Source organism: Malus sylvestris, chromosome 6 (assembly GCF_916048215.2).
Source record: "Malus sylvestris chromosome 6, drMalSylv7.2, whole genome shotgun sequence".
Classification (NCBI taxonomy): Eukaryota; Viridiplantae; Streptophyta; class Magnoliopsida; order Rosales; family Rosaceae; genus Malus; species Malus sylvestris.
In genome coordinates, this window is record NC_062265.1 from 1358202 (window position 1) to 1382840 (window position 24639).

At 36.3% G+C, this 24639-nt stretch overlaps 1 long non-coding RNA gene across 5 annotated transcripts; it reads right to left on the minus strand.

Annotated features, from left to right (window-relative positions):
• Nucleotides 1-3409: 3409 nt before the first annotated feature.
• Nucleotides 3410-12221, minus strand: LOC126624982 (uncharacterized). 5 transcript variants are annotated; one of them, XR_007624279.1, is made up of 4 exons: nucleotides 12169-12221; nucleotides 5222-5343; nucleotides 4402-4460; nucleotides 3410-3572 (listed from the first exon to the last, which is right to left on the minus strand). It is a non-coding gene; the product is annotated as an uncharacterized LOC126624982 (long non-coding RNA). The 5 variants fall into 5 exon arrangements; XR_007624278.1 differs by lacking the exon at nucleotides 5222-5343 and adding an exon at nucleotides 11912-12033; XR_007624277.1 differs by lacking the exons at nucleotides 4402-4460; nucleotides 5222-5343 and adding exons at nucleotides 11093-11151; nucleotides 11912-12033.
• Between the last annotated feature and the right edge of the window lie 12418 nt (nucleotides 12222-24639).

A 24639-nucleotide genomic window follows, 5' to 3' on the forward strand; every position in this document is an offset into this window, starting at 1 on the left:
ATTGAAGTCATGCAAGCCGATCCCAGATAACCTTCCCGGCCTCTACACGATATCACTGCAGAAGTCAACCTTCCAGAAGCTTGTCCAAGGAATTGGTATGCCTAACTATCATATGCAATGCTTGTAGTTCTCATTTGGAAGTTATGTCAAACTCAGTGGGAGTATCCAGAAGTATACTCACTTGATCTTAATGTACTCTTTTTCCTTACAATTATGAGCATTTTTCCCATTGGGTTTTTGCTACCTAACTAGGTTTTAACGAGGCACCCATCCTGGGCTGATCATACCCTTGTGAGATCTTCTACTTGCATCCAAAAGAAGTATAGTTTTGATTTAATGCAACTTCTCACTTTTCTCCTTAGACTATGGGTTTTTCTCCCACCTTGGGTTTTACCATAGCGAGGTTTAGGGTTTTACCTTTTTATGCATTCTTCCGTTGATCTGAGACTTGCATTCGCTCATTGTGCCGACGACTTCATCAACTGTACTTACTTCATCGCTGAAGACCTGATGCGCCATTTACTTGAGTATTTACACACTCAAGTGAGAGTGTTGCAGTCCTATTAGATTAGGAATGTGATTGTGTAAATCCTAGTTTATCTTGGAATATCTCTTATATTTCTATTAGGAGTTGATTACCTATAAAGAGTTATAATTCTAAAAGGGTAAGGAATTAACCTTCCCTACTACTATAAATAAAAGCACAATAGGGTGGAATAGAACACCCCCACAATTACACATCTCTCTCTTCTCTCTACTATTGCCGCACATTTCTCTCTCTCTCTATGGCCTTCATAATCGTTCAATAAATTATACTTACAACACAATCGAAATAATACAAATAGCGAAATAATACAATTAATTCCAATAATACAATATATTGATATTGAACTCCTTCCAACATAACTCAACTTTAATCCAATTATGTAACAATCGAAATAATACAAATACCTATAAAAAAAAAGGAAAACTAATGAAAAGGGTTTGAAAACTTTGAGTTTTAATGATAAGGACAAAATAAAGGGTAAAGTGAATAGTACCAGGATTGACTTTTTAGTGTAAAAATATGGTTTTTCGTTAAAGTGAACAGTACCGGGTGCTTTTCGTTAAAGTTCCCTAAAAAAAATGGAACAACTAATTCCATGATTAACAGTATCCAAAATAAACAAGATACTCCTAATTTGTAGGCAATTCAAACTGGTTCCTAAAGAATAGGACTGCCACTATTTATTTGCAGATAATTAAACATCAATTATTAAAAAAAATAAAAATTAATACAATTAATTCCACTCGTACAACTAATTTTCAGAATAGTGCTCAATGCATTTTAGCGGTAGATTGGTGAAGATGGGAGAAAAACTTATGTATGGCTCATTTTGTCATTAGATTTTACTGAATGACACTTCAATTCACTCAAAAATCATCGCGTGGTAAGTTTAAATATAATATTTTATCATTCTTCTATTTTGAAATTTTTATAATTATCTTTTCTACTAATTAATATACACCATCATATCTGTCTAACAGTTCATATTTTTTGTTCTCATTCCTCTCTGTTTTCTTCCCTCTCTTCCATTGCAGTTTTCTTCGCCACTTTTTATTTCCTTTCTTCATAAGATAAAATATTATATTTAAAACGCATAACCTGGCAAGTTTTGAATAAATTGTACTGCTACTCAACAAAATCTAGGGCCAACCTAAGTTCCACACAATATTAAATAGTTCTTAATATTAAATATTAAATAGTTTTTAATATTATCTTGTACGCATGGCAATTATAACAAGAATAAAAAATACAATCATGTCACATAAGCAAATTTAACTATTATTAACTGAACTAACGGAATATGGTAAAATGATGTAAAAATTGAGTTTCAAAGTGCAAAATAAGATTGATAGTTTGAAGGACATACCATAAGATAAGCCTTTTTCTCCCTTCTTTTTCTTTGCTTGACCAACCCTAGTTCAGAACCATCGCACCATCAACTGCTGACCTAGACATCAAGGATAATATATTACATATTGCAATTTACAACTGATCAACTAGACATGAAGATTGAAGAATATTGCAACAGAAGTCCCGGTAGGCCGTAGTGGACCAGTAGCCACTCAAACCTGTGATACTTGAGCTCTCTTGAACTGCACTTTACACATACGCAAAGGCATAAGATTCTTTGGAGGCCACAAAAGCGATTTTAATGATCATCCTCGTATATAGTACAAATTTGGTAAAGTTCGAACGACTGGTTTGTTAAGTGTCGATTATTGTACAAATTTAGCATATACTATAATTCTGAGTTATATTATATATTCAAGTGCCGAATAACACTTTTTGTGGGTTCAATTCAAATAGTATTTTAATATGTCAAGCTGTTCAAGCTGTAATTAAAATGAGTGAATTGTCAATTTAGTCATTGAATTATCATCTGAGTGAAAATTAGGTCCTTAAATTATTTTTTCAGAAAAATCAGTCCTTAATTATAAAAATCTGCCAATTACATCCCCAATATTAGATTCGAAGCCACTATATTCAATTTTCCGTCAATTTAAATCACGTTACTTGTATGTGATACACAATGGAGGGTAGATTGGTAATTTTTCATAAAGAAATAGTGTATGGAGTTAACTTTGGATGGTAAATTAGACGTTAGATTCGTAACCTATATGAAGTGCAAAGGGCTTAAAGTGACTTAAGTTGACGAAAAATATGATAAAATAGCTTTGAATACAATAGTAAGGATGAAATTAACAATTTTAAATAAGTTTAGGGACTTATTTTAGCGAAAAAATAATTCAATGACCTAATTTTGCATTGAGATGATAATTAAGGGCCTAAATCAACACTTATCCATTAAAAATAGACAAACACGATCTTTAAACAAAACACAAAAGTGACAATCATATTGTTGAGTGTTTAAACAAATTCATTTTTAATCTCCGGATATATTCTTCTAAACTTTTTTATTCCAAAGCATATGAATTTTATTAGGTTCTATCTGTCGCTTTTACCTCCAAAGCGAAAGAAATATAGAGCCAAATTGACTCAAAATTATCCCATCTAAGATTTATTTTTATGCATTTTATTCAAAATGGTTGCTGACGTCCATGAAATTTGACATCAATAGAAATGGTCATTGAGTTTGTTTACCGTCAATCATTTTAGTATTTCCATATAAAGCTCTGTTAAATAAGACTAAAATAACAAAAATACTTTTAATTTAATAAACAATGGGCCAAAATGATTTGACAAAATTAAGGGAGTTTTGTCATTTTTTCCTCATTTAATATAGATTTTTCACTGAATGACCAAAATAATTGATTATGGACAAACTTAGAGACCAATTCTATCGATTTTAAATCTCAGGGACAAAAGTAAGGAGTTATGACACACCCCGTCCCGAATGAGGGCATGCTGGCCGTCACATGAGAGTGACGTAACCATTTACACATTTCGGAAGCTTTTAAAATACAATTATTAAAATGGAAACCCTCGAGGGTGAGTCCTACTTTTGTGAATTCTGTCAGAATACCGTTGGATTCCTCGTGGCCACCAAAACTCTGCTATCAAGAACCTGGAGGGGCGAAAAACAAAATTGAGTGGGTCAGTAAAACCAAGCTTTTCAAAAACATTTCGCCAAAAATAATTCTAACCCCTCACTGTAAAACCTGTATACTTTTCCCAGAAAATAGTATAATAACATAATACTTTTCATAACTCTCGAATCATCAATTTTTCTTTAAAACCCGAAAGTATGCCATGATTTAATTTCGAAAACAAAATAAATGATGCATCAATGTAACAGGTGAAAAGTTGAATTAACCGGAGACCCTGCAGTTGGTCCTATACGGTTAATTCCATAGCTCAACATCCAATCCAACCGGAGTCACCTCGATGACCTGTACGGCACTACACTGCAGATAAGTCGGAACTACCTGAAGTAGTCTGTACGACATGGATGGTGTAATAATACGCTCTAGTGCTTCTCTCATCAATCATCTGTGCACATAATCTAAGGTCACCCACTAGTCGGAATCACATCTAGTAATCTATACGACTAGCATGTCGGAACCCTCACTTGGTCTGTACGACATCCACCTACTTGGATCCAAGACGAGCGTGCGGTGTGGTGAATAATATAAGCACTAACACCATGATTGCAGGTTATGAGCTATCCACAATATACACATCAACAATGCACATGAATAATATAAAACTCACCTGATACTTACATGTGCGTCCACAGCACCAATTCACATATATATATATATGCATCATATATCAATTCATGCTTTTCATATACTTCTATGCATGGCATTTCAAATCATACTTTTCATTTAAATTCAATTTCTGGGAAAACTCAATAGTATATAGGTAATACGAAAACAAAACTGCCCACTCACCTGGAGTTCGCCCTACAACTCCCTAGCACAACACATCAAGGCGTCATGACGATCGCCGCCTAGAACAATAATCAAATCCAACCTCAGAAATCATATCGATAGGATATAACTTATATAAAACACATCACTACGCAGTTCGATCCGAAAGATCTGCAACTCAGATTTTAAATCTATAACTTATAGAGATCCACAATATATCTCTAGGACAACATCCTGAAATTTCATTACCATCCAACGGTCGGATCTCCGTCAATTTCCAAAACTAAGTGACGGTTAACATTTTATTTTATGAACTTACAACTCCAATTCCGGAAGATCCGTAACTCGGATTCCCAATCCGTAAGTTCCAATAATCCTCAAATATTACGTATTACAACGTATCAAAGTTTGGTGACGATCCAACGGTCGGATCGTCAATTCACATTTTCACCTAAATGCGAAAACTATAAAACGTTATTTAAAGCACCTAACCAATAATCGTAATAACTTTTTCATACGGTGCTCAATTTGGGTATATGAATATACCACAGTGATCTACTCGATGTCACGAACGTCGACATATTTTTAGATTATTTGTTTGATGTGCCACGCGCCCCCACGCGCCAGGACAAGCACGGGGACACGCGCCCCCACGCGCATCATCCCCAACCCTGGGTTCGCCGGACTGGTTTTTCCGGCGGCCGGTTTCCGGCCAAACTTCAAACGCCTTGTTCTCCTTCGTTTCTCAACCATTTTATTCGTATAATATATCAAATTGAAGCCCCAAACATGTAGAATCACAATACACTACTTTAAGGCTCTAAAAACAACTAAATCTCACCGGAAAAATCCAAGCAAAACCGGCCAAAGTCGAACTCGACGATCCCGACGTCCAAACCTTCCAAACGAACGTCCCCGAGCTTCCTTAGGACCTCACTAAGCTCACTATAAGCTTATAATTCCCTGAAAATCAACATTTCACGTGTGCATGAACAATACTCAAAAACTGGGGTTCGGGTTTCAGGGGTTTTTCGAAGGTTTCACTTCCTAAAACTAGCATCAATGAACTCAGGACGTCGAAACGATGAAGATACATACCTTATTTGCCTCGATCCGTCGAGTTTTTGGAGGGTTTGGGTGTGTGCCGTACGATAGGTGTGTGTGTGGGTGCGAAGTCGAGAGAGACAGAGACAGGAAAAGCACGGGGGAAGGAGAGGGAGAGAGTGAGGTCTTGTGTGGTCCAAACTAATCCACACCCTCCATTTCATCCTAATCATACGTACCAAAGATCAATTTCCAACACAAATCCCATCCAACCATATGACATTCTCTCAATTAACCAATGCCTAATTCAAAATAACGTTACATACTTACGTACCTTAGTAACGACAAGGGCATTCCCGCCATTTCATATTCCCGTCAACAGTACCCCCGGGACGGGCTGTGACAATCTTCCCCCCTTATAGAATTTCGTCCCCGAAATTCCCATAACCAAATAAATCATTTAATACTCGTAGAATAATCTTGGGTACATCTCTCTCATCCGGTCTTCCGTCTCCCAAGTAGCTTCTTCTACAGAATGGTTTCTCCATAACACCTTCACCAAACTCACCGTCTTGTTCCTTAGAACCTTATCTTTCCAATCCAAGATAGTCACTGGTTTCTCATCATACGTCAAATCTGGATTAATCTCTAACGGTTGAGGAGGAATCACATGAGAATGATCGGAAATATAATGCCGAAGCATAGAGACGTGAAACACATTATGGACCTTAGATAACTTCGGAGGCAACTCCAACCGGTAGGCAACTTCACCAATTCTTTCAGTGATCTCATAAGGTCCAATATATCTCAGACTTAGCGTTCCTCTTTTCCCAAATCGTACCACACCTCTCCAAGGTGACAATTTCAAAAACACCAAATTACCCACATCATAAACTCGATCAATAGCATGTCTATCTGCTATGCTCTTATGTCGTTCTTGAGCCGCTTTCAGGTTAGCCTTAATCACCTGAACATTTTGAGTAGTCTCATCCACAATTTCTGGGCCTTCCAATACTCTTTCACCAACCTCTGACCAACATAATGGCGTACGACACGCCCTACCATAAAGTGCTTCAAATGGTGACATACCAATGCTCAAATGAAAACTAATGTTGTAGACAAATTTCATTAAATCTAGGCGATCAGAAACAATATTCATTGGAACGCCATGATACCTCACAATATTGTGATGAACAACTTAGCCAATTTATTCAAAGGATACTTTTCTCCCACTGAAATGGAGTGTGCTGGCTTGGTAAGCCGATCTACAACCACCCAAACGCTATCAAATCCATTGTGTACGTGGAAGCTTATACACAGAATCCATAGTGATATTTTCCCATTTCCACTGAGGAACGGGAAGTGGCCGCATCCGACCAAAAGGTTTCTTTCTTTCTGCCTTCACTTGCTGGCAAATAATACATCCACTCACATACTCAGCAATTTCTCTTTTCATACCAGGCCAATAATAAAATGGTCGAATGGTATGATACATTTTAGTTCCTCCCGGGTGCATCGCATAAGCTGAACAATGCGCTTCATCCAAAATTTCCTTCCTCACTTTTCTAGGCGTCAAGTAGACAATCAACTAAAATCAGCCTAACTTGAAAATTAGCCAATAAAACTTCTTCTTAACTTTTACCTTAAGTTTCACTCCAGGGTCCCAAATCTGCAAGAAGGGAAAACACAACAAGCATACAAAACATTAATTCTTATTGGAGCCTTCCTACCAAGTGCATCAGTCGCAACAATTTCACGATCACCCTGGTCGTGTAATCATAATTATTTAGTAACTCAATCCACCTTCGTTGCCTAAGATTAGATTCATCTGAGTAAACAGATATTGGAGACTCTTATGATTCGTAGAAATCTTACACTTTTCTTCATAAAGATGATGTCTCCCAATCTTCCCAGCAAATATGATAATTGTTAATTCCAAATCACGAGTAGAGTAATTTATCTCATGAGGTTTCCATTTGTCGCGGTGCATAGACAATTACCTTAATACTTCCACTTTAACACATCCAACACCATACAAAGAAGCATCATTAAAACCTCATAATTACCGTTATCGTCTTGAAGTGTTAAAACATACGCATGAGTGAGGAAATACCGTAACTGTTGAAAACTTTACTCACAATTTCCTTCTCACTCAAACTTAACCTCTTTCCTTATCAATCGTGTCAATGGCAAGGTAATAACTAAAAAAAAAACTTCAACAAACCATTTATAACACCCTGCTAAGCCAAGAAATTTCCAAACTTCAGCCACGGTTCGCAGTTGTTCCAAATTCTCAATCGCTGCTACCTTTTAAAATTTCGCTTGAATACCTTAACCATATATAACGCATTTTATAATTGTTGTTTGATTCATACAACATTGACATTTGCTAAACTTAGCATACAATCAACGTTCCTTCAATCTTTGCAACACCAACTCGAAATATCTAACATGCTCTGCTCTAGGCTTAGAGTATCCCAGAGTATCGTCAATGAAAACAATAACGAACCTGTCAAGATATTCTTGGAAAACTTCATCCATCAACTTATAAAACAGCAGGAGAATCCGTCAATTCGAATAGCATCACTAAAATTCATAATGACCATAATGAGTCCTAAAAACAATCTTAGGAACATTATCACTAACTCTTCAATTGGTAATAACCCGACCTTAAGTCAACCTTAGAAAATCCGCAGACACCTTTAAATTGATCAACAATTCATTAATATGCAACAATGGATAACGGTTCTCAATCTTTACCTGATTCAATTGCCTATATTCAATGTATAGCCTTAATGTCCATTTTCTTCCTCAACAATAAGCTGGTGCTCCCTCTACGTGATGTACTTTGAATGAACCTTTATCAACTAATTCATGTAATCGAATTTCCAATTCCCTTAACTCATCATGAACCAATCTCTAACATAAAATTTGTACCTGGAGACAATTCAACATTGAACTCTACATCTCCGCCCGACAACAATCCAGGTAATTCCTCAGGGAAAACATCAAGAAAATGTCTAACCACCTTTACATTTTCCAAAATACTAGAAGCAACTCATTTAGCACCACACGAGCTAAGTATCCTTGGCAGCCTTTCAATAACAATATCTTTGCTCTCACAGCATAAATGATGGCCTAACTCAATCCACTTTGCTCAATCACAAAGGTAACCTTTGATAATCCATATTGGCAAGATTATAACCTAACCAATCTGTGCTTAAAATCACATCGAAATCCACAATGTCTAACAGGATAAGATTCACTGGCATAACTACTTCTTCCACCATCACTGGACACCCTGAAGGTGTATTATTATCATCTTGTTCTTCATTAGAAATACATAAATACGCCTCGATCGTGCTCCAACATTACTCTCTTTGGCAACATCGTCCATAATAAGAAATATATCAGCCGGAGTCAGCTAGAATGACCTGTACGGCTTACTCCTCAATTTTCCAAATAATATGTTCGCCGGATCCACCTCTTGTGGCCTGTACGGCTGGACTTATAACTCATCAAATATCCATGTACTCACGGCCCATCTGACCAAACTATTAAGTCCATAAACCTGCTGGATCGATATTGTGGTGTCAGGGAAGACTGCTGGGTAATAACTGATTCTAGGGACCATTCATAACTCTATGTCCCATCCGTCCACATGAACACATTCACTGATCCCCACACTTTCCAAAGTGTCTAATATTGTACCTATGGCACAAAGGTACATTTCTCTTATTCAAATCACCTTATCTCTGAGATCTGGGCTCACCAATAAATCTATCCCTTCGCCTCTGACCAGTGGCATCAAAATCTCAGCTGGAAGAATTAGTTCTAACTTCACTTCTTTTGAAGCTCTGAGTCTTTCGATGTCCTTGATATGACGGATCTTTAAACTTATCGTCTGTCCTCTAATCACCATTCTTTTCTTATTCTTCTTTACTCTCACTGATCATGTTCTCAGAGTCCTCAATTCTCAACAACATCTCGTAAATTCTTGGTAAATAGTACATTGGATAGTGATCGCCAAAGAACGCCACTTCCTCTTATTATCCAGCCTAAAACAACATAACACCTCAACCAACTTAGCAACAATATCCGAATGGAAACGAGGCAAGTCTAAAAACTTTCTATAATACTCATTTGTCGTCATCTTCCTTGTTTTCCATATGCAAACTCTTGTTTACTACCATCATAATATGCCGGAGGAATAAATCTTTTCTTTAACAATTCTTTAAACAATTCTCAATCGGCTGTTTCCTCCGGTGACGACGAATAATACTCCTGTTTCCACCATAATATAAATTCATAACCCACAACCAGGTAGTCGTCTCGACCCGACTGTCAGAAGGAAGATTCCTTTGATTGGCATAACCCAAAACGTCTTTTCCAAGTGAGTAAGCCAACACTCTGCTCCCTCGGGTTCATAATTTCCATAAAGTGATTCAAATTCAACTTATAACCAGTCTCAAAGAGTTTCTTAGATAATAGACTGAATCACAATAGTAATAGTTTCCCCCTAAACTGCTAAATTAGAGAAACTAAGCTTATCTGAACGGCGTGGCTCCCTACGAGGTGGTATAGTTCTGACAGAAGGCACTAGGGAATTCTCAAGATGTTCAGGATTGCAACCTATGCTCTGATACCAACTGACACACCCCGTCCCGAATGAGGGCATGCTGGTCGTCACATGAGAGTGACGTAACCATTTACACAGTTCGGAAGCTTTTAAAATACAATTATTAAAATGGAAACCCTCGAGGGTGAGTCCTACTTTTGTGAATTCTGTCAGAATACCGTTGGATTCCTCGTGGCCACCAAAACTCTGCTATCAAGAACCTGGAGGGGCGAAAAACAAAATTGAGTGGGTCAGTAAAACCAAGCTTTTCAAAAACATTTCGCCAAAAATAATTCTAACCCCTCACTGTAAAACCTGTATACTTTTCCCAGAAAATAGTATAATAACATAATACTTTTCATAACTCTCGAATCATCAATTTTTCTTTAAAACCCGAAAGTATGCCATGATTTAATTTCGAAAACAAAATAAATGATGCATCAATGTAACAGGTGAAAAGTTGAATTAACCGGAGACCCTGCAGTTGGTCCTGTACGGTTAATTCCATAGCTCAACATCCAATCCAACCGGAGTCACCTCGATGACCTGTACGGCACTACACTGCAGATAAGTCGGAACTACCTGAAGTAGTCTGTACGACATGGATGGTGTAATAATACGCTCTAGTGCTTCTCTCATCAATCATCTGTGCACATAATCTAAGGTCACCCACTAGTCGGAATCACATCTAGTAATCTATACGACTAGCATGTCGGAACCCTCACTTGGTCTGTACGACATCCACCTACTTGGATCCAAGACGAGCGTGCGGTGTGGTGAATAATATAAGCACTAACACCATGATTGCAGGTTATGAGCTATCCACAATATACACATCAACAATGCACATGAATAATATAAAACTCACCTGATACTTACATGTGCGTCCACAGCACCAATTCACATATATATATATATGCATCATATATCAATTCATGCTTTTCATATACTTCTATGCATGGCATTTCAAATCATACTTTTCATTTAAATTCAATTTCTGGGAAAACTCAATAGTATATAGGTAATACGAAAACAAAACTGCCCACTCACCTGGAGTTCGCCCTACAACTCCCTAGCACAACACATCAAGGCGTCATGACGATCGCCGCCTAGAACAATAATCAAATCCAACCTCAGAAATCATATCGATAGGATATAACTTATATAAAACACATCACTACGCAGTTCGATCCGAAAGATCTGCAACTCAGATTTTAAATCTATAACTTATAGAGATCCACAATATATCTCTAGGACAACATCCTGAAATTTCATTACCATCCAACGGTCGGATCTCCGTCAATTTCCAAAACTAAGTGACGGTTAACATTTTATTTTATGAACTTACAACTCCAATTCCGGAAGATCCGTAACTCGGATTCCCAATCCGTAAGTTCCAATAATCCTCAAATATTACGTATTACAACGTATCAAAGTTTGGTGACGATCCAACGGTCGGATCGTCAATTCACATTTTCACCTAAATGCGAAAACTATAAAACGTTATTTAAAGCACCTAACCAATAATCGTAATAACTTTTTCATACGGTGCTCAATTTGGGTATATGAATATACCACAGTGATCTACTCGACGTCACGAACGTCGACATATTTTTAGATTATTTGTTTGATGTGCCACGCGCCCCACGCGCCAGGACAAGCACGGGGACACGCGCCCCCACGCGCATCATCCCCAACCCTGGGTTCGCCGGACTGGTTTTTCCGGCGGCCGGTTTCCGGCCAAACTTCAAACGCCTTGTTCTCCTTCGTTTCTCAACCATTTTATTCGTATAATATATCAAATTGAAGCCCCAAACATGTAGAATCACAATACACTACTTTAAGGCTCTAAAAACAACTAAATCTCACCGGAAAAATCCAAGCAAAACCGGCCAAAGTCGAACTCGACGATCCCGACGTCCAAACCTTCCAAACGAACGTCCCCGAGCTTCCTTAGGACCTCACTAAGCTCACTATAAGCTTATAATTCCCTGAAAATCAACATTTCACGTGTGCATGAACAATACTCAAAAACTGGGGTTCGGGTTTCAGGGGTTTTTCGAAGGTTTCACTTCCTAAAACTAGCATCAATGAACTCAGGACGTCGAAACGATGAAGATACATACCTTATTTGCCTCGATCCGTCGAGTTTTTGGAGGGTTTGGGTGTGTGCCGTACGATAGGTGTGTGTGTGGGTGCGAAGTCGAGAGAGACAGAGACAGGAAAAGCACGGGGGAAGGAGAGGGAGAGAGTGAGGTCTTGTGTGGTCCAAACTAATCCACACCCTCCATTTCATCCTAATCATACGTACCAAAGATCAATTTCCAACACAAATCCCATCCAACCATATGACATTCTCTCAATTAACCAATGCCTAATTCAAAATAACGTTACATACTTACGTACCTTAGTAACGACAAGGGCATTCCCGCCATTTCATATTCCCGTCAACAGTACCCCCGGGACGGGCTGTGACAAGTTACGCCTAGACCCTGCAATTTCTAACACGACAAAAAAACGACATGAAAATAACGGGTTTCGGGTCAACACGATAACTAATTGGGTCATTATCAGGTGACCTGTTAAGAACCCGTTAATAACGTGTTCTTAACGAGTATACACACGGGTAACACGTGGGTAACCCATTAAGAAAAAAAATATTTTGATAATTTTAAAGTTTAATTACTAAAAGATTTATTATAAAATACAATAGTCATATTAATATATACAATATATTCTATATTAAATATATAGTTTTGTATTATTATTCTATATAAGTTATAAAAAAATGTTTTAGTCATTATTTATTTTTATTATGAGAGTTCCTTATTATCATTACTAGGATAAATTTTACTTAACATGTTGTTGTCCAAAATTAAAATAAACTAGTATAGTATTTGTATAGGCAAGAACTAAGAAGACATACATACAAGTATGAAAAATGTGAAAGAATATATAAACACTCGTGATTCATCGTTATTCCTCCACGAGTAGATAACGGTTACACTTACATTATCGTTTAGATTTTTAAAATCCTCCAAACCCTCATGAATAATGTTTTTATTTGAGGGAAAAATTAATAATAATTATTGTAGAAGTGTAAAAAATGTAAAAACAAATATACAATCACTCATAGTGACACGCTTTACAACTTTCATGAAAGGGTCAGCTTCGAAATCCAACACTAAAATCCATAAACCTTAAATTTATATTTAACCGTCAATTATCATTTACGCTTTAATATTCTTACTGATTTTTCTTTTTTTAATTTTCTTTTTTTGAAAACATGATCATCTGGCGGATGTAAGAAGATGAACAGTTCATATCTTTGATATCACGTCTCGATATTTACGGTTAACTGAAATATGAGTCGATGTCATATAATTTGTAGAAACTTTATAAACATCAAGCAATATTTTCAATAACCGTAAAACTCTGAATATAATATCGATGATCCAAACCGTTCATCTTCCTGCATTCTCTAATAGATCATGTTTTCAAAAAAGAAAATCTGAAAAAAACAAAATTTGATGAGAACAATGAAGCGTAAATGTAAACAACAATCAATGGTTAAATTTTGCTCTATGATTTATATGATTAATGTGGAGAATTTCGAAGTTAAGCTCTTTATGAAAGTTGTAAAACTTGTTATTACGAGCGTTTATATATTTTATATATATATTTTAGATTTCTACATTAATTAAAAACTATTAAAGATTTTACTTAAAAAAAAGGCGTAAGATAAATGAGAGTAAATATGTACCGTTGGATTCTATTTCACTTATATTATTAGAACTTTTTTGGATGAAAAAACCCCTTCTCTATTCCAATATTTTCCAATTTTACCTTTTGATCAATTTAGGTAAGCGAAAATATACTTAAAAGAAAAATACTTTTTTATGTTTTGGATATGACAATATGGTATGTATATATTTATTTAGTATTATGTTTTTCTTTTGATTATTTATTGGTTTAAAATATATTTTCCTTAACAGATAACGGGTCGAGTCATATTACATGTTAATATTATCGGATCGATTTCGGGTCGGGTCATTTTACCTTTTTATTTTAACGGGTGTTACACAACACGACCCATTAAAATATCGGGTATGACACGAACACGGAAAACACGACACGAATGCCAGGTCTAGTTACGCCAATCTCAGAGACCATTTTGACTAAAAAAAACCTTATTCTTATAATATTTATTTACTTGCACTAAGGGACCATTTGATAACAATTCCTTTCAATTTGCACTCCAAATTTTCTAGAATAAGTAAGAAAATTACACTTGTGAGGGATGTACAATGAGATATTTGAAGTGCTAATAACAATTTTCTTCAGTTTTAATAAATTTTTTTTACATTTTTGAAAATTGAAAACTAAAATCTTATTTGGTAACTACTTTCAGTTTTCAAAAAAAATGAAAAATAAAAACTAGAAACAATTTTCTTGAGTTTTAAAATTTTAGCCTTGAGTAAATGAAAACTGAAACTGAAAGTAATTATCAAATAAGATTTCAGTTTTCATTTTTCAAAAAAGTGAAAATTGAAAAACCAATAACTAAAAACTAAAAACGAAATGATTATCCAACGGCCACCCTAAGTCGATCATAATCGTGAATATATATATTCTTTCTAAAATATGGGTTTGACGGACCCATATATATATAGTAATCATTGTACACTAAACAATACAATTAGTCATATTTATACGTTGTTCAACGCTATATCGATTTCATGTTCCTCCCTTCTTTTCTTTGTATCTCTCTTGTTTTCGTTCTAGAAGGGTAATGTTTATATCCCCTCCCCTTATTTTTCGTGTATTGTTTGTGTTATCTATGATGTATGAGTGGTAAGTTTATGTCCCTCTTGATAAGATGTAATTTCTTTTTTTGTTATTAATAAAATTTATCTCCTACCGTCGAGGTTTTTCAAAAAAATAAAAAAAAACAAAAGTTTATCGATCCTAGGGTTTTCAAGTTTGTTTTGGTCTTTAGATTTCTAGGGTTCTTTCCTTGTGCCATGTCTTCCTTCTCTATACCTTCCATATTCCCGGTCCTAACATCATTCACTTTTTCAAACTCATTAGTTATAAGGAAAATTAATGAAAATTATTTTAAAACTTTGAGTTTTAATGATAAAAACAAAATAAGGGTAAAATAAATAGTATCATGATTGACTTTTTAGTATAAAAATATGATTTTTTTGTTAAAATGAACAGTACTAGAAGTTTTTCATTAAAGTTCTCAATTTATTACGTCGTCTGGTTTCGTCAAATCAAACCATTTCTTATAGGTCATGATCTTTGGAAGTTGTCGACGGTTCACATCCTATTCGACCTCCTACATACCAGTTCCAAGAACAAAGATAAGGATGGAGATCCTCCCGCCAAAGATCTTAACCTTGCTTATTCCCTTTAGATTCAACAAGATCAACTTGCTATCTAAATCAGAAGTGACACCGCCATTGATGTTTGGAATTTTCGTCAACAACATTTTGCCCAAAGTTTCTTTACTGGTGAGGCCAACCTTCGATTCCAACTCCCCGAAATGTCCAAAGGCTCTCTGAGTGTAGATGCATGTATCCAACATGCCAAATCCATCCAATAATATAAGCAGTCATTTCTACTATTTCGTTTTTGAGTACTTTTTGCATGGATTATCTTTGAATGGGGAAGATCTAAAATTTTGACGGTTCAAAATATTAATATAAAGTTGTGTGAAAAGTAAAAAAAAATATAAATATCACATCCCTTGACACTATGCAAAGTAGCTTTACACCCACATTCTTTTTCTTACCATCTATTGAAAGGACTTGGATTCTCTGCCCTCCCAATTCGGTGCCCTTCCCGTGCCCTCCTGTTTGTATGGTCACGGTTAAGCCACGTCAATATTTTATATTACTATTTTTTTTGTCTTATTATTTTTATAAAAAACAATATAAAATGTTAGCATGGATTAACCGTGACCACACAAAACAGGAGGGCACGAGAGGACACCGAAATGGAAGGGCAGAGAATCCAAGTCCCTATTAAAAAATGACTTCTATGAACTAGGGACACGGCTACCTTGGGGTTGAAACCTATCTGGAACGCCAGGCAATTAATGTTGAAGTACGTAAAGAAAAATAAAAGGTTTTGGATGCCAAAATGGCGGTGTACAAGCATGAGTGGTTCTATAAAAGGACCAATATGATCCTTTGGGCTCGTTTACTTATCAGCAATGAGAAAATAAAGAATTAATTAACTTTAGAATGAGAAATAGTAAGGAACTATGATGAGAAGAACTCATTCCTATTAAGCTTTTTACCAACCGCATCAGAATAAAAATGAAATTGATGCTCATGGTTATTGTTTACTAATCCTAATGAATCGGAATGAAAACAACTTGATTACTAATATACCCATGCATAAAATTATTCAAATCACTTTAAAAATAAGTGGACAAGCTAATCGAAATTTGAAAGCTTCTAATGAGAGTACAGCAAAATCGTTTGACATTTTAGGGGTGATGAGTCCATCTTTAATTGTTCAGATACTTTTTGTTTTTGCTTTTAACTGCTGTGAACAACAAAATCTTTGGAATTGGATCCTCTCCGAGGCAATGCCTCGGGATCCTCCTAACCAGACAATATGACTTCAACGGCTACAAACAGCAAGTCCCTCTAAAAGATATAATAATTGTAGCCGTTATATCAAAATTCAATGGCCCGTGTTATCGGGTCAAGAGGATCCCGAGGCTTTGCCTCGAAGAGGATCCATTTTATACTTTTTGTTTGTATATCACGAATGAGGATCCTCTTTGTGAGGATTCCGGAAATTCTTCAATCACATCCGTTCATCGTGTATCAGTCAGAAATCTTTGTAAATCTTTTTATTTAAAATTAAATATAAACAATAACTGACAAAAACTAACCGTACAATATATAATGAGCAAATGTGATTAGAAAATTTTCGGAATCCTACCTAGGATCGGGAGAGGATCCTTTCACCTCACCTCATGGCATGCTTTACTTGCATGTTTCTCATATCGTACATCTTGAAACTAGCAGTAGAAAGCTTCATAATCCAAGAGGGTATTTTCTTAGGTTTTGCCAGGGTATTTTGGATTATTATAGAATAATTAATGAGGATATTATCGGAAGACAACATGAGAGAAAAGGAATGAGAATCAGATTAACTACTCCCTCCAAGTCAATCAAGTTCCTGAAATTTGGCTATTCCATTACGAATTTTAATTTCTTACATACAAGTAAACACGGGAGAAGTCATAAAGAAAACTCATTCCCTTTCTTTTACAAGAATCCCATATAAGAATCTATGATGGAGAATCACTTATATTTTCCGTTGGATAAAACCGTTCAAAATGAACTATCATATATATGACCTAGAGTCAACAGTTGCCATTTCCATTTGGAAACCGAATGGTACTTCTCTGTGGAGAAATATGTCCAAATTCTTATTTAACCTTAGAACTTCCCAATTTCACTTATGGAAAGAGCTAAATTTCTAATAGCAGCATTAGAAGAACTAAATTAGCATCTATGATTGCACTATCGTGGATCATTCCGGTTGTGCAAACGTAATTATTAAGCACCGTAGCAACCGTTGTTTCTACCCCTAAACATTTTTAGTCTTCCTTATCCTATTCTAGTTGAAGTTCACGAGTATTGATATTGCGTTACCTCTAAACCATCAAGAAATCGTTTGAAAGGTTATAATCACTTTTTGTATCCAAATGCAAATGGGAAATATCACCATAAGCTCCTGGTACGAGGTATCTTGTACATGTGAAGATTATGATGATGTTTCGATGTTTATAGATTGATTTGACAAGTCAACCCATTTTTCATAGGTTCAAAAGGATTACATTTTAGACTACTCGGTAAAATTACCCATTCTTGAATTTATCGAATTTTCTGGCATTCCAATCAACATTTTTCTGATTGTGACTCCATATTCACTCCTTTGTGCTGGAAAGATATTCTAGTCAACTTTGAGTACGTGCCTACTCTACTGCAGTTTGCATTATTTCGAAGACAGATAGATTGTTCAAAAGAATTGCTTGGATGTTGAAATCGGGTTGTGATCATTAATTCTTCAATCACCCGTCAAATACTCCGTTGAATGGATCATTTCCGTTGGTGATTGAATATTTCGGAAGTCGTTTGTAGTGTGATGGCAGGCAATCAATCTAGATCTCTTGAACTTTAACTTTGATGAACTTGTTTTGATTCTCAAATTCTTGAGTGTTGAGACAATGATGAGTTATCGGCATTACAGGTTGCCGACTATAATATTGATGGCTTAATTGTTGGATTCATTAAGCAAGTGAGTAAGTTGGCTCCTCTACTACAACACTTATTAATTAGCTATGGTTCGGACTCGATTCATAACATACATGCTCATTCTCGAAGTTCATGACACGACAAATGTTTGGCAAGGTCCATTTTCATTTTGGGTTTTGACTTTTCATACAAATATTTTCTTACTACATTATTTTATTTATATGAGTATCTCTACCATTACAAATTTTGGGTGAGTTATTTCCACTCTTGGTTTTAAACTCCATACAAGTATTTTAATCATACATTTTTATATCTTGTTCTTGTCATTATCTTATTATATGCATATATTTTTGACCTTATGTTGTTACGTAGTATTACATATTTTTTACTCTATATTTTATACGGGTATCATATTACTATACTATTGAGGAAGGAAGAAGGTATGAGCTTGGAGGCATGAAAGAGGAATAATTGCAATCCGATCATGACGGAATGGCATTCTCTTTTATGCAGCTGCTCTAACTTGATTTCTTCTTTGTGTATGTATTTATATACATATTTTCTCCCTATTTTCAAGTATTTTACATTTAGCAAGTTATTTTAAATTTCGGGGACAAAATTTTATTAAGGGGGGTAGATTGTAACAACGCGTCCCCAATTATTAAGATTTTTATAATTTAAAAATGAGAAATTACGAAAATGCCCTTTGAGGCAAATACATTGATTTTTATTAACCGTCTTTTCGTGTCACGTAAGACTCGTTTTCTTGGCATATCCTCGTAGTACTCATCGCTACGAATGCGTGGGCGAAACGGAACGTGATTTGGAGTTATAACGAATGAGTTATTAACGAATCAAGTCGAGGGCAAAATTGTAAATTTATTATTTTCTGGAATACTTCATATTTTTGGAGAAAAATCTGATAGCCACGTGTGTGGCCCAGATTAAAGCAAAGAGATGATGGGCAGTGGAGATAAAGGATAAAGGAGAGAAATGAGGAAAAGTTGAAGCCAATCGGGAAAAGAGAGAGAATAGAGTGATCAATAGGGAAGAGAAGAAAGGAAGGGAAATGAGGGAGTGGAGTAGCACCGGATCACCTTGACCCGGTTCCTTATCGCGCGACCTGACCCATATCGACACTTCCCGTCACATTTTTCATCGGTTTTCCGACGATCTAAACCTCGCCATCACCTAAAAATCAGCCAACGTCTTCCTCTCTTCCATTTCCACTCAAACTTCATTGTGTTTAACCATGAACTCATGAAGAACAAATCGTACGGGTTCGTGGGTGCACGGCGGTGAATCCGCCGATCCTGCAACAATTTCCTTCAATTTTCACCACCAATGTACTCTGCCTAATCCCAGGAACAAGTCCCAGGCATTGGTAGTGGCGGCAAAGCACCATCGACATTGAATCGAAAGCCACCTATTCTAGGGTTTTGGCGGATTTTCATGAAATTGAGGCTTTTCCCGGCCAAATTGGTCTTAGTCATAGGTATGAAAGTTGCTCCACTCACTGACATCTTCATTTATGTGAAGTTTGAGAATTTTTAGAAATAATTGAATTTTCCGGCGAGTCAAAGCGGCCGACCACCACCGGTGGCGGCGCGTGGCCAGTGGACCACCAATGTTATTTTACGTTAAATCAATATATTGATCTCATATTTGATATCCATATGATGTGATTTATTATTGTGAATCTAGTTTGATTAAGGTGTGTTACTTGATAATTATATGAATCGACAATCCGACAGTTGGATCGTCACCAAAATTTAATATGTTGTAGTACATAATATTTGAGGATCATAGGAACTTAGAGATTGGGAACTCGACACATGGATCTTCCCGAATTGGATTTGTAAGTTCGTAAAATAAAACGTTGACCGCCATTTGAATTTGCAATTGGCGGAGATCCAACTGTTAGATCATATTAAAATTTTAGAATGATGTTTTAGAAGCATAATGTGGATCCTTGGAAGTTATTGATCAGAAATCCGAGAAGCGGATCTTTCGGATCGAGTTACGTAGGGTTGTGAACCCTACTGTTGATCGTTGACCGACGGTTGACTTTTGGTCAATGGGTCTCAAATCATTCTAGAACGTCCTTAAGGATGTTTTTTACGTAAGTTATATATTTGATCGATAAGAATTATGAGATATGATTTGATAATTGTTCTAGGCACCGATCGTTCAGGATGCCTCGATATTCGTGCTACGGAGTTGTAGTGTAGACTCTAGGTAAGTGGGCTTTTGTTTTCTATATATATGTATATATGCTTTACGATTTCCATAAACTATTTATAAATGAATTTACGAATTAAATGCCATGTCAAGGATGCATTATATCTTAGTATTTGCATTAGTATAGTTTTGCATATTATGGAATAATGCTGCGGAGGCCCAAGTAAGCTTCAAGTGAGTACATTATGATGATAGTGGTTGCATAGTGTATGGTTATGTTTACATGCATTTAGTGCTCATTATCCTGCACCCCAGTGTTAGTGTTCCACCCGAGGCCAGGGCCAGCCTTCACGTGATCGTTCACCTCCCACACCGTATGCTCACCTTGGATCCAAGGCAGGTGCCAGCCTTTCGTACAGACCACATTAGGTGGTTCCGACTCATAGGTGACTTACTTCACATAGCCTTCACATGATCGTAGCACTTGAGTGTATTTATTTACACCCAGCCTGTTGTACAGGCCACAATAGGTGGTGCCGACTCGTGTGCAGAAATTGGTTATGAGCTATAGTTTATGCCATATAGGTCACGTTAGGTGACTCCGGCTGATATATCATTTTATATTGATTTACATCACATGGATTACATATTTATCATTAAGATACTTGACATGGCACATACTTTGGTTTTCATTGCTTTTGAGCCTGATTTCTTTATACGTATGTATTATTATTTTCTATGAAATTATACGGGTTTTACGATGAGAGGTTATTATTTTTGGAAAGAGAAATGGTTTCAAAAAGCTTTGTTTTTTCCCACTCACGTTTTCTGTTTTTCGCCCCTATAGGTTTAGCTGATAAAAGTTCGTATCGACGAGGATTCTTGGTGAATCTCAGTATAGGTGGCTACCTCTGAGGGTATGATTCTTACCCACACTATTGTACCTTACTTATGCTCTAACGTCGCATGTGAAATGGGTTCACACCCTCTCACCGTGCACTCTTGTCTTTAGGCACTTTTAGGTTTAAATTTGTTCACATTTTCCACATCACTATACTTTATGGCTTCGTCACCTTCCAGGTGTCGACCAGCATAGCTCGATTCAAAGTCCTAGTGGACATTCCGGGTCGGGATGTGTCATAATAACCCTTCTCTTATTAAAAAAAAATCAAAAAATAAATAAATACATAAACATTCACACAAAACAAAAAAAAAAAAAAAAAAAAAAAAAAAAACCCTCACGAAATGGGAATATAGGTGATTTGTAAGTTCATTATTTTTTATGATAATTTTAAAAAATAAAATTAAAAAAGAACTAATTGCCAGGCTAGTCTATGTTATTGATGATTACTTCATCTTCAATACACTTTAATAGAGGGTGTGCTATCCACACATCATTTTTACTTCTCACACACTCCTTATTAATTTATGTTCTTTGATCGTATTCAATTCATCTGATCTGATGACCGAAAATTAGAAGAGTGTGTGAGAAGTAAAAAGGGGTGTGTGGATATCACACCCTTTAATAAACAGCAGCACCATCCGCCCCTTCCCCCACCTCTCTCTCCCTTCCCCTCACACCCGTCTTCCTCATCTCTCTCTCCCTTTCTCTTTCTCTCTTTCCTCCTCTCTTATGTTGGAAAATGACTTATGGGACATCAAACCTCACCAACTCTTAGATAAGAGTGGAGTTGGCAAATACGAAAATTAGAGTTTGCACCTTGTGGCAAAGTTAGGAATTGTCAAGTAGAGGGCGAAATTTAAAAGGACAAAAGGTCCCATAAAAATATAGACAACTATTCGATGTCTAAATCCATGGTTTGCCGGAAGATTAGACAATACTTCATTCAACTAAGTGACCTTACTTTATTGTGAACTATCTAAAATATTCGAATGAAGATTTATACTAACGAGAATATTCGATTGAGGATTTAGACTACCCGAAATATTCGAAGAAGGATTTGGACTAACGGGGAATATTTAAAGGAGGATTTTAAGCACCGTTTCTTATAGTATAGTTCCATTACATAATAGTATAATGAACATGGTTCTAACAAATGTTGTAAGACCCAAACTACAATCTCCCTGGAGTGAAGATAATATACGCTCGCTCCCTAGGGCCGGACCTGGAGTGAGCAAAAGGCTAAGCCTTCCCCCCAAGGGATATTGATCTAATTAGGTGGTTCCCGGTTTGATCGAATATAACTAGCTTAGCCTCCAAAGTGGGATGGTCCACTCTACAGTAAAGACTCAGCCAACTGTTTCCACCCAAGTAGTAGACTGTGCAGTACCTTCTTGCCTACATGAAATGTCAGACTGCATAGTCTGGTGCAATCGTGCCTCTCTCCCACGATGGAGAAGAGACAAATGGTCATTCTCCGACATGGCATCCGTACGTCAAAATGGTCTCCTCGCCAACCTCCATTATTCCTGGCAATTCAGAGGAATATCGGGTGACGTGGACTGACTTCGCAAGGTCTATAAATACACTTGGTGACTCCTCACCAGAGGTAAGACATGCAACCCTGGAACACATTATATCATTCTCTCTACAACTGCTAACTTAAGCATTAGAGCCTCCACGCCAGAAACTACCCTTCCCGGCGCTTGGACTCATGGTGTTTGCCTATTTTTGGCTTGCGCAGATTTCACCCCTTGACGGTTGAAAATTAGCTCCAACAGATGTTATTCGCTAGCCAGGTGAATTGATGTGCCCTAATGCCTAGCACCTAAGCAGTACCTAGACAGACTAGCCTGATTTAAGTAATTTATTATATATTGTATAAATAAGTGTTATTTATTATGATATATTTTCTTTAATATTTTTGTCAATTGTAGTATGAGATAATGGTTCAAGTGATTATGGACTTGTAATCCTTTACAGAATGTTTTCTGAAACTCGTATGAATTTATAATGAATTTCAAGAGGAATAACTATGTCAAACATGTGTTAAAAAAACATTGGCAAAGTAGGACACATAGAAGGGCACAACTTAATTAGACAATAACTATATTTAAAATAAAATATAAAATAAAAAAAGAAGTGGTGTAACTTGATTAGACAACAATTGAAAAAACAAAAAAATTGGTAGAAGTTAAGAGGTCACGTGGGTGGGAATTGGAGAGATAAACTCGCTTCTCTTCTGATCTCTTTTTAGTTGGAACCAAAACTGCAAAAATTCCATTTTTTTTATTCTCGGGTTTTAAAAACAGAAATCAAATTTTGATTTCAAATTATAAAATAATCGGATTGAAAAAATAAATATGGCGTGCGTAGCGCAGTAGCAACGACAACATGCTTCATTTAAGCATTTATTCAAACATTTTTCGTGCAGGTTTAGATGGGCAGATTCCTCACTTTTCTTTGGGATTTTGGACTACCAAGGGGGCGACCATCCCTCTTTGCTCTAGTGCAGCTCCACCCATGTTTCCACCGATCATCCCTCGTGTTTCATGTCAAAGTAACGGTGAGAGAAAGAGAGAGAGAAAAGGAGATAGAATAGTGAGATTGAGAACACATGGAGGTGGGTGGTCGATGCGTGATTGGTGCCTAACGTCACTTACATAAAGGGGTGTTGGTTGGGGCATTTTTTTTAATTTTAAAAATGAATTAGACAGGTGTCAAGTTTTTATTTATGGTCAGTTTTTTTATAAAGACATGTACACCACATATGCATTTGTATTTTTTAATACATGTCAGCAAATTCGATTGATGAAACGAAAACAAGTTAACATGGAGCGAATTTTGAATTTTAAGTAATAAAATAACCACTTTATACAAAAATAGGGTATGCCGATCTTATCAAAATTATCGATGTCCAATGATGGAGACAGTTTTAGGATAATCAGAGAGAAAGTGGATCTCACTAACTTCGTCTTGTTACGTTAACTCCTTATTATGCATGGATTAGTGGTAAATCTAATTAGCGTTATCCATGGACCCACTGGATTGGGATTAGTGTTAATCCGTCGATCAGTAATTTTGCGTGTGCCTAAGCTACATGTTGGGCACTGGTTCAACAAAAAAAAAAAAAAAAAAAAGCTACATGTTGGGCTTGAACTGGCCCACCAATTGCCTTGATAAAACAAGCATGGTTGAACTTGCTGTAATTAGATCCTAGGCCGAAT